Raw genomic sequence first — 16,071 nt, 5'->3', positions numbered from 1 at the left:
AGAGATGGGTAGGTAAGAAACGTTCCCTGATCTAACCTCTTGTATGCCTCACACTTGAAAAACACTAGTTCCCCTTTAATGACACAAGCAATGATGAAGACTATAGAAATGCATCTTTGAAGATACTACACACCAGAGACCAAGCAAATGTTCTCCCTCCCACACATTTCACAGAGTAATTGTTCTGTCAGAACCCAAGTGAGTCTCCTTAAGGCCAATAAACCTTACCAATGGGTTGACCTTGTCCAAAAGTAATGATGAAAAAGGCTAATTTCTATGTTTTGGAGGCAACAGTGATGCATGGCTTGAGTTTGAGCTTGCTCTGTGATGCTCCAGGGACCTTCTTATGCAGTGCTAAATGTCACACCCTGATGAAATGTACAAATATCTCTAGATATTAAGTGTGAGAGAGGGCTTGGTTAAATAAACACGGCAAATTCAAGGGTGTCCACATGCAAATGTTCAAAATGTACTTTAAATGCTACTGAATAAACCTTTCTTCTACAGATTTACTGCGAGATTTACATTTACAATCCCACTCTCTCATTCATTTATTACTGGCATTGACATCAGATTAATTTGGGGGTTTTATTGAGGCATTTGAGCTTTTTCATTGAGGTGGAATGATTAAATGACGAATAACTTGAATTAATTTGAAACGCAAGAATTGGGATACATTTAGATTTCCTGCAAATTTGCTTTGTTTGAAAACTGTATCATCCCCTACATCCCCCATGCCATGTTTGAATATGGTTTAACTTTATATTTTATGCCTATGTAGTAAATTAATTTTTCATTTACATTTAATTGAAATTGTTGGAATGTTTTAAAATGTTTAACCAAAAAAGAACAAAAAACTACTTTTTGGAGAGATGAAACACATTAGATCTTCTATTAGAATGCAGGACAAGTTTAATCAAAGTACAATGACTACAGATGCAATTAAAAATGCTCTATAATTAATTTTAATTCAGTGGATATGGTAGTGAACACAATAAATTTCATTGCTTAAGCTCAATTGATTGAAACCCGCAGTTTTTTGCTACATTGTTTTTTATTTTGTCAAATGTCCCTTTGCAAGCTGCAGAGACACAACACACTTTGTGTTTGCATCAACAGGGATGCTGGACTAATTCTGGATAGATATCTGATCACTCAAATTAATTTAACCTAGTAAGTTTAATGTCATGTATTAAATAGTATGGTTGAGGTTAAAGTTCACTCCTTTTATCCATTCATAAAATCAGTTTTGATGCATTTTTATGATCAGTGTGCTGTTAGAGCGCCAAACTGTATCCAGGATTTATACCAGACCAAAGCTGCTCCCAAAACGTCTGCCTCGGGCCCAAGCCGTGAAATTGACCAATTCTGGCAAGGAAAATTGACGCAGAATCATGATAAAGTCTTGAAAAAGTATGATTCCTTTGTAACTTTCAAAGACATTAAAACAAATGTTTTGGTCCAGTGCGTATAAGCTAAATTTCCACCCTGAGAAAACAGCACATTCATCGGAATCAGTCCTGAATTACTGCTATCCATTTTGTTGCATTTTGTTATTTGAAACTGGGTTAATTGGGTAACACTCCAATAACACATATTAATGGCTAAATTTTAGCTTACAGTTGTATTAAATAGTCTCACTCAAACAATTATCTGGGATAAATTGATTTTACTGTTCACCATAAAATGGGAATATAGACTTAATTCCACAGTATTAGCAGGATTCCCTCAGGGAGGGTTGTAAATCAAGGCAGAAACATAAAGACAGGGCAAATGGGAGACATATCTTACATTAAGAGGAAAAAGGAAAAAAAGAGATAAGAGGGAGTGATTCAGCGAAGACATGAGAAGGGACAACGATAAGGGACAAATTGATGTTAAAGAGCCATGATAGGTTGAATTAGCAAAACTGCTTCTATTTTATGCCTTAGGCTGAACCTAAATCTCTTACAATATAGATGAATGAGAGCATTTGCATATTTGAAAGCATGTGTCCCTTGTGACAACATGAGTGTAAGACCTTGGTGCTTGAAGGCCATTTTTGAGTGGGTAAGTGGTAGTGATATTTTTGGTGTCTTCTTTTTACACCTGCCCACATTACAAGTTGCTGAGAATGCTTGGAAGCCTTTTTGTAAGTTACTGGAATAAAAACACTGTAAACTGCACAGAGAAACAAAATACAGGATAAAAATACGTCCCTTATATAGGAATGTTTTAATTTTTAAATGACAATGGTGTAATTATATGACTAGAAAATGCACTGGAGACTTGTTGACATTGAAACTGACTGCTCTTATTTTTTAATTCAATGCATATCCAAGGTTTTTCAATTCAATGCAGGATCCAAGATTCAGAAAAGCACATTCTGTCCTTGTGTTTTAAAAAAATTATAATTGTGCTTTTTGTCGATGCTGTTCCATTTGCATTTGATGTTTTATTATAGATTAATAGATAAATCTTTAGTTCTGATCTGATTTTAATTTCGAATCCATATATTAAAATTTAAATATACTCCATCAATTTTCATTGTTTTTATATATCTTTTATATTTTTATTTAAATGTTAAAGCAAAGTTAGAACTTTTGTACAGACTGGTCTGAGTCTCTCAAACCACTTGGCTTCTGGGTGTTTTAAGAGGAAAAATAAAAAAAAAACTGGTTTGAGAAGAGAGAACAGTAGCTCAAAAACCCTGCAGTGTTAAGAGTGGTTGTTTGAGCCACCAAGACACAAGGAACATCATCTCTGAACAACACGCCAGATGTGGAACCCTCAGCAGTTGATGATCACACTGGGTTCCAATATTGTCAGCTGAGAAGAGAAAATTGAGACCACAGTTCACGCAGTCTCAAGAAAATTGGCTTAGAACAGCTGCAAAATTCAGATTGTAGGGTCATAACTTGGTGTGAGCAATTCTTTTTGTCTTGCATTACAGGTTCAAGTGGGGGTGGTTTGGTAAAGGTGTAGTAAATATTCTGTGGACCTCTCATTACCAGCTGAGCGTCATTGAATTTCCAGAACATTCTTGGGGATTGTTGTTGACCATTTCCATCTTGGTATAACTGCGGTGTACCCATCCTTATGATGGTGACTTTCTGCAGAAAAACGCATCGTTATGACGAAGCTTGAAAAATCTCAAACTGGGACTTTGAACAGGAAAATGAAGTCACTGTACTCCAGTGGCCTCCACATGTCAATCTAACTGAGCACCTTTGTGGTGGAGCAGTATGTTTGTAATTTGGAAATCACAAAAACTTGAGATGATATGTCAAAATGGGCCAAAATCTTTGAGAAATGTCTTGAACACTATTAAATCAATGTCACACATAAATCAGGCATTCAAATGGCCAAAGGCAGTCCAGTAGCAAGGTGTGCCTTATAAAGTAACTGCAGTGTCGATAAAGAAATATAAGTTTGTTTTCCTTGTTGAGTTGGCATTAAACACAAGTACTACATATGTTACGTGTACGCATATATTTTCACAAACTAATTAGACATTAGCCTTTTTAAATGTACAGCAGAAATAAACAATTGCCAAAAAATAAATGCAAGCACCTACACCGTGTAAAAATAGCAAAAGATGTGATCAATGTCTATCACACACTGATGCCTGCTGCGTAATAAAGACAAGTTGTTAAACTCTCATGAATGGTACTTTCAAATCAATCCTTTCTGCTAATTTTAATAATGTATTCACAAAAACTCATGTTTCCATTTAATTTGAGGACATACTTATCATTGCCTTTTGTTAAGTGACCTCGGACAAAAGCAAGGTGTCCCTGCAGAGACTGCAGACTGCTGGGTTTCCAAACAACTCGAGGCCTAAAGAAAATATTATAATATTAAAATTGGATAAGGACACCAAATGGCACTTTGGGTTCTGATTCCAAAGTACACAAAAAATAAACATGAGGTTGTCAAAGGATAATAGGCGTCAAAATTTTTATTGCAACTGCAGATCTAAATAAGTTTTTTCTGATCACTTCGATGTATATTGAAAGCAGAAAGTGACGTCCAACCATGCACAGTTGCCTCGGGTTTAGGTAGAAATTATAGCTTTCTTTGATTTCTAGAAACAACAATTATTTAACATTAAGCAAACTACAAGAACTGGATCTCAATGCCATTTATTAAGCCAAAAAAGAGATGTTTTAAATTTCAAAATTAGACCATAATATCTAATGTTAAGACAGAGATCAAATCAGAATCTGGAACATGTGTTGCTACTTAGACTGTCATGGATTCGGTTTCTGTCTCTTGGTTCACATGTGGTTCCAACACTCATATTCCTGCTTGGAAAATTATGGATTTTTGGCACAACAATCTTAATAACTTTATTCTTGTTTTACTTTGGTGGTTTAGGTCCATTGTGAACAGAGTTCTCTTACATCATGTTTTTCAGTCACTCTTGTTTCTGAGTTTTATTGTTTCCGTTTAGTTTTTATGTAAAAGTCAGACTTATAGCCAGTTTATTTTTAGTCATTTTTTCAGTGATCCAATTGAAGTGTTTATTAGTAATTTCTTAACTTTTTTCACAGTTTCCCAGCTTCTGTCACCTATTTTGAGTTTCAGTAATCATCCTCCCCATCTTCTCATCAAGATTCTGTTTAATTCTGAGTTTTTCCAGCAGTTCTGCCTGACCTGAGATTCCTTATTTCTTTGTTTCCTGCTCCAGACTCTTGGGTTATGCACTTCTTATTTTTTCTTTAGTGGTTGCAACATTCATCATAAACCTTCCCACCTGCTGTCTGCAATTAGTTTTCATATTTTTTTATTGTTAAAATAAAAGGTTACTAATTAAAATTATGGTTTAATTAGAACCATTGTGTAATGACTGGTTACAATTGTGAAGAATCAAAAACTTTTTCTGTTATTTTCCTATTTCTCAATGTCGACTAGAACTATAATGCAAATGGAGACATGAAAATGAAATGATGAGAAAGGCCATATGCTACACTGCTTTGCTTTCTGCTAATTAATTGTTCCTAAATCACTGTGTACACTGGCTAATTGTTTCATTACCATATAGTGGGAGGGTCTAGAAATAAATCACCTATTGCTTTTGAAGGAGAATGAAGTGGTGCTCTGTAATAGGGCTGGTGTTACCCAGAAGGGCACATCCACTCTCTGATTTTGTGTTGAATACAGCTCAGGATGATTTGTGAGGCCAAAGCCAACACAAGGCCAAATTGTTGATAGCGGTGTACTCACTCTTAGTTGCTGTCATGGAACTCAGCAGTTATTTTCACAAGTATGCTGACCTTGGAAGACTTGAGAGCGAGGAAAAAAAAGATCATTTTTTCCCATATAGGGTGTGTGGGCACAAGCTTCTAGTCTTGCAATATAAAAATGCCCCGGAGAATTAAAAAAAAAGAGAAATATGGTCATTCATCCTAAACCTTTAATTATTTATGGCATTGTAAAATAATCTTAAGCAATACACAAAATATTAGCTGGACTGGAATAAGTAAAATTGTCTTAAGTCATTTTTTTCCATTGCTTTGCATAAAATAAAAGACTTTCACAACTGACACATTTCTTATCTAAAGCAATAGATAAAGTCTTTGCTGAACAATAGACACTAATGTACCTTGGGGCACTAAAGCAGTCTGCAGTAAAGTGTTTTCTTTTAAATCGGTATTGAACAACACGTTTAGGTCACCTATTTGGAATAGTTTTCTTTTTCTGTAAGGTTAGTTTAAAGACTGATGAAGGAACAGCAATCATCATCTTGATGTCACAAGCAAAATAGAGCAGCTTTAGTTTTGGGGTTGTTTCTTTTTCTACATAAGTTAACTATTGTCTTTCTTACACTGTGCAACAAACAATTTATTCTCATTTTATGTCATCTACTAAAAAAAACATATGCAAGGAAATGAAACTGAATTCCTTTGTCTGAAGAAATCTTTTTCACTTTTCCTCCAATACCGCAGGAGATTGTCAATTTCTGTCCAGCCTCGTGTGTGTCTACGATAACCACCTGTTGTAAAGCTACTTTTTCTAGAAAAACTGCTGCACACATGCACACTGCTACACTCCAATAGATAGTTTCTCTTGCAAGGAATAAAATACCTTTTTTATTTTAAAAGTTGATATTTCCTTAAATACAAATTGACATGAAAATGTCCTTAATTTTGCATGACATCAGCTATAGTAGCTACTTTAACACTACTTTAACCCTAGTAGCTACTTTAACAATAAGACTGCTTATTTTTGATTGTCTTTGAGCTGTATTTCAATTTAGTTTTATGTTAAACAGAAACTGCTTAAGGTATTGCAAATCTAGTAGCTTTTCAAGATTTAAGTATGCCCCAACTAAGGAAATTCACAGATAAGTAGCAGCAAACTGGGAGGAGAGATATGCTAACAGTATGTTTGGAATATGACAAGAGGGTCATTGGTCTTTGAGAGGGAGCCAAGGGACTTCGGATTAAGCATTTAATCCAACGTCACAGCATTTTTTACTTGGTTCCAACAAAGCAACACGCTATCCCTGTGCTATATCATCCTCGAGGATACTCGAGCACAACCTGAATATTTTATCTGAAGGCATTTGGGGAAGAAGTGTGAGTGCAATCGTGACTGAGGGGATTGTAAAAATGTGGTTAAGTGCACTGGCAGAGGGAAGTGAATGATTTTGAAAGGAGAAACAGGAGAGGCCAACAGATGTTTAAGATCATCAAGGGGGTTTCTTGTCCCCACTTGAAATGGAAGGTTGTTTTTTTTTGTTTTTTTAGAAGTTGGCTTGTTTTCCTTAAATGCAAATCACATTCAGGCCAGTCTGCCCAGACGGGGACACTGACCCTAACCAATTTATTTAATAGTTGAAAGATTACTTCATTTTGTAAGCATTCAGAGTATCTCCATCAGTTTCCACTGAGCTTCCTTGCTTACTGTAACAAGGGCGTCTTGGCTGTCAGCTTGTCTTGGCTGGCACCGCCGCTTCCAGCAGGAGTGAGTCTCAGTCGGCTAATAATGGCAAACCGACTCGGTGGATGCAATGTGGCACTACCAACAAGTGGGCATCTTAGCAACACATTTCCCTCTGTAGGTCCAACACAATGTTTCTGTCACTCGTAAATTATTTTGGTGCAATATACAGGACTATATGGCTGCCAAGAAGTGTTTTCATTGCAAAGTGGTGTCTCACGGGGGAGGGGACAGAGGTTCAGAAAACAAGACTGATGATTGAAAACAACACTGTATAAGAGCTTGTCAGCTATTGTGACCTGATTGGGGTGAATTATTCTTTTTTTTGTGTCACCGTGTATAGGGGGATGCTGCCTCCTGCTACCATCTATCCTCATTATCTGCCTGTCTGCCTGTGTCAAGCTGATTCTGTCCATCTTATGTTTCAACCTCCCTTGATAAGGGTCTTGAGTGCACTCATTGTTGCATTTCTCTCTTGTCAGAAAGTCGGACCCAGTGGAGAGGGAAAAAAAAAGGAAGGGAGAAAGTAAAGCTGCTCATCGACCCTCCGTCATCGACAAGAGCTTTCAGGGGGGACAGTGAAGCCGAATCCCCACACGTTTTTGTGACAGATTCCAGGTGGGACAGAAGACACCTGTCTCAGTTAAAGTAGCGGGAAAAGAAGAGGATGGAGGCAAGAAGAAAGCAAGACCAAAACAGGAGGACAGGCATGCCTGTGTGCTTTTCGACGAAACACATCAGTGCTCCATCATTCCCTGCGCCGTGAAATGGTGCAGTCACAAACAGACTCTCGCTGTGGGTGTTGCTGCTGCTGTCAACTTGACATGTCTCCACCTATCAGGGGTCAAAAGGAAATCCATCCTCTGTCCTCTTGCAGAGGCCACAGCAAGACCAGCGGACCTACACCAACTTAGACACATGTAATCCCACAATGACGTGTGAAAACAGACACTGTCATGCCAAGATATAGCCCATAAGAAAACCTCCTACCTGTTGTCTCCCTCAGTCCCACTCCTTGCTGTAAACACTGAGCTTTCATCCCTGTCCAACTCGACCTGGAGAATCACCAACCCAAGCTGCCTGTTGCCAAGCAGACAAGCAGGTTTATTTTGGAGGCCCAGACAAGAAAAACTCATAACGACAGAGTACCAGACATAACAATAAAACTAAGATAGTGAAGAAGATGGCAACATTTCAGGTAAGAATTTATAAGACTAAACCCAAAATAGTATTAGCATTAATAATTGTCATATGTCTCCAATGTTTTTTTGTTTTACTCAGTGATTGTAGTATATGTAATTGCCTATTTTATAAAAAGAAAAGATGTATATGAAGCAAAACATGTTAATGAAAACAAAAATAGGACAAAAAGGGTAAATGGATCTACTGCAACCATGGGCAATGTTTTGTTATGATTTACTGTTATGAAATACTTTGGTTTTCTCTTGTGTTTTTATTCTGATCCTTTCTGGGTTTTTTATTATTAGTAGAAAGAGTTATGGTTGTGACCTCTGCAGGAGCCTTGTGCTTAGATTAATATTTATGCTTCATATATGCCACTGAGTACTGAGAGGGGTTACCTGAGCTAAGGTTCTGGTTGTATTTATATCAACTAACTTTTCTCTGCTCTCCTATACATTCATGCCACCACCATTGCTTTGAAGATAACTTTGCTTGTACACATTACACCTCAAATCCTCAAATTATGCACAACATATACCACTTTTGTCACTGACTTTCATACTTCTTGTTAGAAACTTTCATTTTAAGCTTAGTTTGTGTTGATTTAATCAACACAAACTAATTTCAGAAATCTTGCATAGGGTGCTTTTTGTGGCCTTTGAGTCAGGTCATAACAGTGAAGTCAACTCTTAGTTTATTTTCTATTTCAGGTTTTTTTTAATGCAAGTTTATTCATTATCTTGCTTTTCTTATTATCTATCTCTTATCTAATTTCTGCCTTTTTGTTTTTACTCTTACATTAGTATTTTTAGTTTCTTTAATGTTTTGGTTTAGCTACCCCTGTGCTCTCTGTGTTAATTAGTCGTCTTACTCTCTACACAGCATTCTTCCTCAGCTGTTCAACCATCCTCTGATTAGTCTCACCTGCTTTCAATGACTCTCTCCCATACTTCTCTTTTATTTAAGCTTTCCAATTGCCACGGCTCCTTCCTGGATTCGTCTTGTGTTAGATGTCCTGTTCACTTCAAGCCATAAACTGTAAGTTTCTTTGTTTTTATTATTAACTCTTTTTTTTTTTTTTTTTTATTCCATGCTGCTTGTGGTCTAACTGCATTTGGGTAAATTACAACTACAAACCATGATGTTTGTATTCATGTGTGTTTTCCATAGAACTGGTTGCATAGGAGGTGCTCCCACCAATCTAGTGGTTTATAATATTATCTTGTTTGTATTGCATTGACAGATGCAATGAACTATCACTGGAACAACAAATAAGAGTTGTACGATTTTAAAACACATTTTTACCAGTATTGAATATTACTTTTCTTACTTGCTGTATCAGCCAGCTGCACTGCAGCACTGCACTGCAGCACTAATGCTAACTAATTAAACAGGAGCATTATTCTGAAGGTTTGATTATTTATTAAACAGTGCTTACAGCACAGGGATTAATAATGGAAAAGAAGTGTAATGTTGAAAGTTAGCATAGCATCTAAAGTTTGTGGCTTAACTCTGGTCATGCCTTCTGGTTGCATTTAACATAACTGGCCACATACACATAATGCCACACAGACACTCATATATTGTATCTATAAAAAAACAGATTCCTAAGTGACAGGCAGAGAACAGGCCGTGAACTTTGGAGGAGAAGGCTGTAATGGAGTCGGGATCTAATTGTGTTGACTTGCAGACTGGTGGCTTGGAAAAGACTGATTGAAAGACTGAGTCTGACTGAGGACAGAGATAATTGGATAACATGAGCAAATGAACACAATGACAAACTGTGGAGACACAGGAGAGAGCAATGTAAGCAGACAGATTCAAGAAAATGAACGTTTAAAATTTTACATAACTGAAGTAGATAACCGAATTAGATCAAATGTGGCAGCTTGTAAAGCCGGGCACCACATATGATAAACATTTAGCCAGAATAACATGCTTCCCTGTAGGAATATATTGCATAGTGTTAATAGAAATGAAAAAACAAATATTTCATTTTTTTCTTTTGTCACCAAATGTTTCACACCAACCTCTCAAACAGAAGGTGGATAGTGGACTGCAGCGAATGGCTGAATGATCATGGGACTTGAGTTTGGACACTGAGGGTGTAAAACGTGTAAAACGAAACAAAATCCAGTAGGATTTCATCTGGACAGAACAGGATTTGTAAGAACAATTCCTTGTAGTCCCAGCTGCTAAACAGTAATGCTAAAAAAAGACAGCAGAGCAGAAAATAACCGGCACATGAAATGCAACTTTGTTTCAACTGACCACTTCTAAAACTTTGGTGCTTCTTTATTTAGCCTTTATTCTCACAAAACCTGTTAGACTTTTGAACTTAAAGAGAAAAACTTGTGTTGGAATGTGGTCATATGCTTTATGCGGAAAAGAATAATTGCTATTTCACAAATTACTTCTCATATCATACTGTCAGGACATAGTGACAGTTTTTTGCATTATTCTGACATACTGTAGGTAAAACTAAGTTGCACAAAACAGGAAAAGTTTATTCTGATTTAAGTGAGAATAAAATAGCCTTGTATCCTTGGTACAGTGTATGTAAAAATCTGGTGCTGACCTTCCTCTGCTGTTACCAGTCTACAATTATTAAATATGTACATATTATAGGCATATCCTGCATTTTCCTATTAGCCAATTCATAATTAATTATGAACTTGGGATTTCAGAAGGAATGTAGGCAGCGAATCCTGCTTGAATGGTAATATATATATGTTTACAAAACTGAAGCTATGCTTTTCTACTCAAACTCTTTGTAGTTCTGAGGAGAAAGAATCAAGAAATACATGTATGATGCAACTTCAGGAACCTTCACTGCAAATTCCTTCTTCAGTAACTGAATGTGTCACATACCTTATTATTTACTGTAAGTGTAAATAAAAGACTGGGGTGTATCAACACACTTTTTGCCCTATAGTCTAGTTGTCTGTGACGTTTCCAGCCAGCTGAAGCATGACTAAACAGTATTATGCTGTGAGAAATCTGCGACCCCCAGCAAGGGTTCAGTGAAATGTAACTGAGAAAACTAAAAATTGCATTCACTCGGTGGCAGGGGTCAGCAGGAGCCTCCCCGTGTGATGTAGTTTTGGTTCCTTCAAAAATGTTCCTGCATCTGTGCACCTGCGCATCCGTGTGAAATAGAGCAAATGTGTTTTATGTGCGCAGGTAGTAATCTATCTTAGCAAGGACAAGCTGTGTAATGGGTTTATGCACAAGTAGCCCAGATCCAGCTGAGACTGTGATCCAGAGCAGATGTTCCTGTATTTTATCCTTAGCCAGTTTTCCCTTAGAAGTTACTTCCTGGAAGATGGTCCGTGTCTCTATCTGTGTGTGCAAACAGAATTTGAGATTAACTTGTTAAGTCAGGTGGTAGGATGAAAGAAAGTATCTGAGCTCTTTTTGGTCGATGCTTTTGAGCTAAAAAGGTGACACTTTGAGCATACATTATGCAGAACACAAGAGAGATACAAACACAGGTACATTTGCAATAAAAAGAAGCCCCAGGCATAGAAATAGCCTCAGTATCTTCTGGTATTTAATCTTGGAAACACATCATTAATCATGCTTGGAAGAGGCTGCTATAAAAGTTCCAAGCTCAGATAATGGTCGGGAAAGTTGAGAAGAGCTCATTATGTGTGTGGAACAGTGGGAAATGGAAAAAAAACCAAAAAAAAAAACCTTCTGTGGCTTAACATTTGATCAAGAGGGTGCCTGTGCCAATAATATGCTTAGGAATGTATACATATGTATATATATATCAGTGGCAGACTCCACAGATTCTTAAATTTACATTATGTGTTATTATTATGCTTAACCTTTTTTTTCATTCTGGGAAGGATTGACTGCCATTGTTTTTTTTTTTGCAAAGCCAAACCAGTCGAGACAAATAAAAATAAAAAATAAAAAAATCATGTTCTGGAGATTATAAGGGATAACAAAGATGATTAAAATCAAACATTATACTAAGAATTAAAAGTTAAAAAGTATCTAAAAGTAAAGTTGTTTTTAAATAACCAGAACACTTTATGTGATAAATAAAAGCCAATATGATCATAATTAAGTGTAAAGGAAAATTTACATTGTTTTCAAAAGTTTTTTTCAAATTAACATATGAAGCGTGTGCCGTGCATTTCTATTCCGCCTCCTAAGTTTAGTTTCCCGAGCCCCCTTTAGCCACAGGTTGAAATTTCTGCCTATTTGTGATCTGCATGCAGCTTTTCTCTGTCTTGTTCCTCATTTTAACTGCAGTTTCTGGAGTATTTTTTATACTTTTATTTTGAAAAATAACTTCTGCCTCTATTCACCTTTTTTCCAATATTATGCGTCTGCAGTTCCATCATCTCTATTGTAGATATTTCAACTGAAACACTAATACAGTTAGACCAGAACGTTTCATCACTTCTTGTGGGGGGGGAAGCATTTTGTGCTTAGTGTAACTAAATAGCTAACACCTGCAATGTCGGAAAGTCATGCAGGTTTCCCTTCTACGCCATAGGTACGCCCAACTTTTTGTTAATCTATATAATCCTACTAAAAGACACTGAAAATTGTGGTTGTAATGTCACAAAATGTGGAAAATTAAATGGGTTTGAATACTTTTCCAGTGCACAACAGATGACAGCATTGCCCTATTTGATAGCTCCTGTGCAGTTGCTGTGTGTAAGCCACTAGATGAGTGTTTTCTGCCTACAATGAAATATCCCGGTAATCATTCACTTGGCAGGAGCTGTGGTGGTGCAGTGTGAAAGGACCCTCATTAACCTCCTCTGGACTGCATAAAAGTGCAAATGTAAGAGTGCTGCTATGGTCCCATAATATATCAATTGCAAAAGAATGGCTTCTGAAAAATGTATTGGTGCCTGCCACTTTCCTATTTGGATGCTGGACAACTATGAGGCTTTCGCCAGCCGGTGAGAGGATGTTGGAGGCAGATCATAACTCCATTAAACTGTTTACACCTGAAGTTTGAAAAGAAAACGTAAATGAAGTCGGAACAGAAGAGTAGGGGGTGAAGAAAAAGGGATAGCTGTTACCTCATCTCCTATCGTCTGCGAGGCTGCTGGCGCTGGGGTTCCCGAGGAGGGAGAGATTTGTAAAACATGGACATTACAACAATGTAGCATAATCTGCCAAATCCAATTACAGACTGAAACCACCCTTGGACTCACATACACAAGCACACACTCGCTCAAATAAAATAAGAGGTATACAAACAGAGATGAGGAATAGGGGAAACCAGAAGGATTGTAAGAGATTTGCATGAGTAATTTGGTCTGTTCATGGCTAGCTTGTGTACATGCAAGTAAATCAACAACATGACAAGGCGTCAACAGCAGCGATGCTAAGTGCTTTACATGGAGAATGAGGATGAAAAGCACCAATAAATACAGTAGGAACTGACTTTTCTTTCACATGCATTTAGTCACATCCAATAACTCAACTTGCCATTACCTTACTGTTGCTTTGCGGTAGCACTAGCAGGATTATTTCTAAACTTTATAAAACAATAGTCCAACAAATTTTCCACTTAGTTTTCCGTCCTTAGTGGATTTCTTGGTATGTTTTTAGTATTTGTAATGTGACTTTGGTTAGCTACTGTGTGAATATTATTCCCACTGTAGCATGTCAGCTACTCTCTGATTGCACAGACGAGCATTTTCATATCCACAAAAAGCAAAAATCTTTTTCTTTTTGCAGTCAGACCTAAACCATGTAGCAGTTGTTTTGAATTCCTCCAGTCAAAAACAACCAAATGACTAATTAAAAAAAAAAAATGTATATACCTTTTACCTTATAATTATAAGCTGCTCATTCAGAAGGTCCCAGACAGCTCTTGAGATTGTACTATGGTATTAACACTCACTGCAACAGTCAGAAGCAAACTGAATTAAATCATGACAGGCCATTATTTAATTTTTAAGGAACATTAAATTTGAGCTGAAATTCCATCTCATTCTGAATGTTTTATTTTTCTGAGACCTTTGGTTTTATTCCTTGTAAACAGTTCATTTTATTTCTAGAAAACTCTTTATCCTGTCAAAAATATCTTCTAAAAATATTATAGTAAGTTATTCTTTGTGTGGTAATATTACAAAGTCACTGAAGTAAAGCTAAAACAAAGAAGAACTAATGGAGCGTGTGCTTCAGGGTTGCTACTCCTGTGATAAATGTGTATGGAGGTAAGGGCAATGATCTCATCCTTTTCAAGCAGAGCCCTATTGATTAGCTACGTAGAATGCAGAAAAATGAGACGCCTCAGTAAAATAAGCTGCTAAGTTCATTTTGGGAGTCAGTTGGTCAGATAAATTTAATGCTGATCTCTGGCTGTTAGGTGGTTCACTTTAACCTCTCCAGCACGTTTCCAAAACACAAAAAGCTGTTTACACAGTTGATCTAAAGAAGGCTGAAATTGACTTGCAGCAAGAAGATTTCTGAATAGGTGACAAACGTTGTATATATTCAACAGTGGAGTAAACACGCCTTATGCGATTAGAAAGATCAGGATCAGCCATGACAGCAGTAACTATGAAGACCACCAGTCATTATATAATGGATCACAGCCATTATCTAGAAAACTTGCATAGGGGCCTGTTTTTAGTTTGCAGGTTAACATAAAAATAAAGTTATTGAGAGAGAACACTGTGATCAGGTGAATAACCAAACTGAACTGTTTGGGCTATAGTGACTCAGGAGGAAGTACTGTAGTTTGTCTCAGCCATTGAGTCCTTGGGCAGAACGCTCCAACTGCTGGTGGTGGTCAGAGGGCCTGCTTGTGCATTTACTTTGGCACCAAATATAACTTGCTGTCATTGAGGAAAAGACTAAGCTTGACTTGAAAAACACAATTTCCATATCCAAGCATAAGAGAGGAAGGATTATGAGTGGCAGTTTTTTTTTTTGTAAAAGTACTGAAGAACAGAACCACATTAATGGGTAATGGATGGACCTTGGATGGCAAAGGTCTTATGTAGCATCAGACAAGAACCTTATTCCATTCAAAATACTAAAGTTTTGGATAGGGTCATACAGTAAAAAAACCCATCACCAAGGCAACAAAGGAGTGACCGACGGAACAATATTATTCTAACCAGCCGTTTGCAGAACACAACAAATAAGTTCCCTGACATCTATAAATGGTGGTGTGCAAACCTATTGTCCAACTACAGGAAAACGTCTACTTGTGCTAACAAATATTTCTTCAGTGATTTAAGATGTATGGCTTCTGGATCAAATAGTTATTTCTCATCTTTTTTTTCTATTCAGTTTCAAGTTGCTATTCTATCTTTTTCAATAAAAATAAAACCACCATAAAAATGATTGTTCTCCCCAGTGTAGAGCCGACTCCAGTAGTTAAAGATTTAATTTTAGTTTCGTACCTACCTTGAACAAGTTTAGTATGTTATACTCTCTCCTGGCCTGTTGTCAGCATTTTGACAAAATAAATTAGTTTCTATATATACTGTATATGTACTAACATGAACATGTTGGCATGTGTATAATTTTTCTTTTTTTGGTTGCACCATATCTGCGCATGCCTGCACAATCAAAACAAATTGTGCTTACTGAAATGAGTTCACATGCTGTGGCCAAAGGCAGAGAAGGGTAGGAAAATCAGTTAGGTAAGGGGCTTATCCGTACCCCTTATTATCCATTTATTTATTTGTGTATTATTTTTCTGCAACATTTGGAACCAAGATGGCAATCAGGCAATATTTCCGGAATTAGAGTTCGGTCTCACACCTCCTTGTCAAACTAATTAAATATTGAACAGCCACACAATTTTCCAGCTACTAGTTAAATCAGACTGAAGCTTCCCTGAAGCGAAGGAGACAGCCAAAAGCTGGAGTGAATTTGTCACACTTACTTCCACATACAAATACGCGAGAAACACATTTCACTCCGGCTGTGCCATCAGGGCCCTATTTAGAAGGCAGTTGGTCTTTG

The 16,071-nt window shown here is 37.0% G+C and overlaps 1 long non-coding RNA gene across 1 annotated transcript in view; it reads left to right on the top strand.

The window, feature by feature from the left end:
• Positions 1-16,071, top strand: part of LOC114161173 (uncharacterized) — an 89,233-nt gene that overhangs the window by 11,762 nt on the left and 61,400 nt on the right. The window contains exons 2-3 of the long non-coding RNA XR_003598955.1: positions 7,410-8,125; positions 9,076-9,147. This is a non-coding gene — a long non-coding RNA (uncharacterized LOC114161173). The remainder of the gene's footprint in view (positions 1-7,409; positions 8,126-9,075; positions 9,148-16,071) is intronic.

Source organism: Xiphophorus couchianus, chromosome 17 (genome assembly GCF_001444195.1).
Source record: "Xiphophorus couchianus chromosome 17, X_couchianus-1.0, whole genome shotgun sequence".
Classification (NCBI taxonomy): domain Eukaryota; kingdom Metazoa; phylum Chordata; class Actinopteri; order Cyprinodontiformes; family Poeciliidae; genus Xiphophorus; species Xiphophorus couchianus.
The sequence above is the reverse complement of the archived record's forward strand: the minus strand, read 5'-3'. Positions and strand labels throughout refer to the sequence as shown.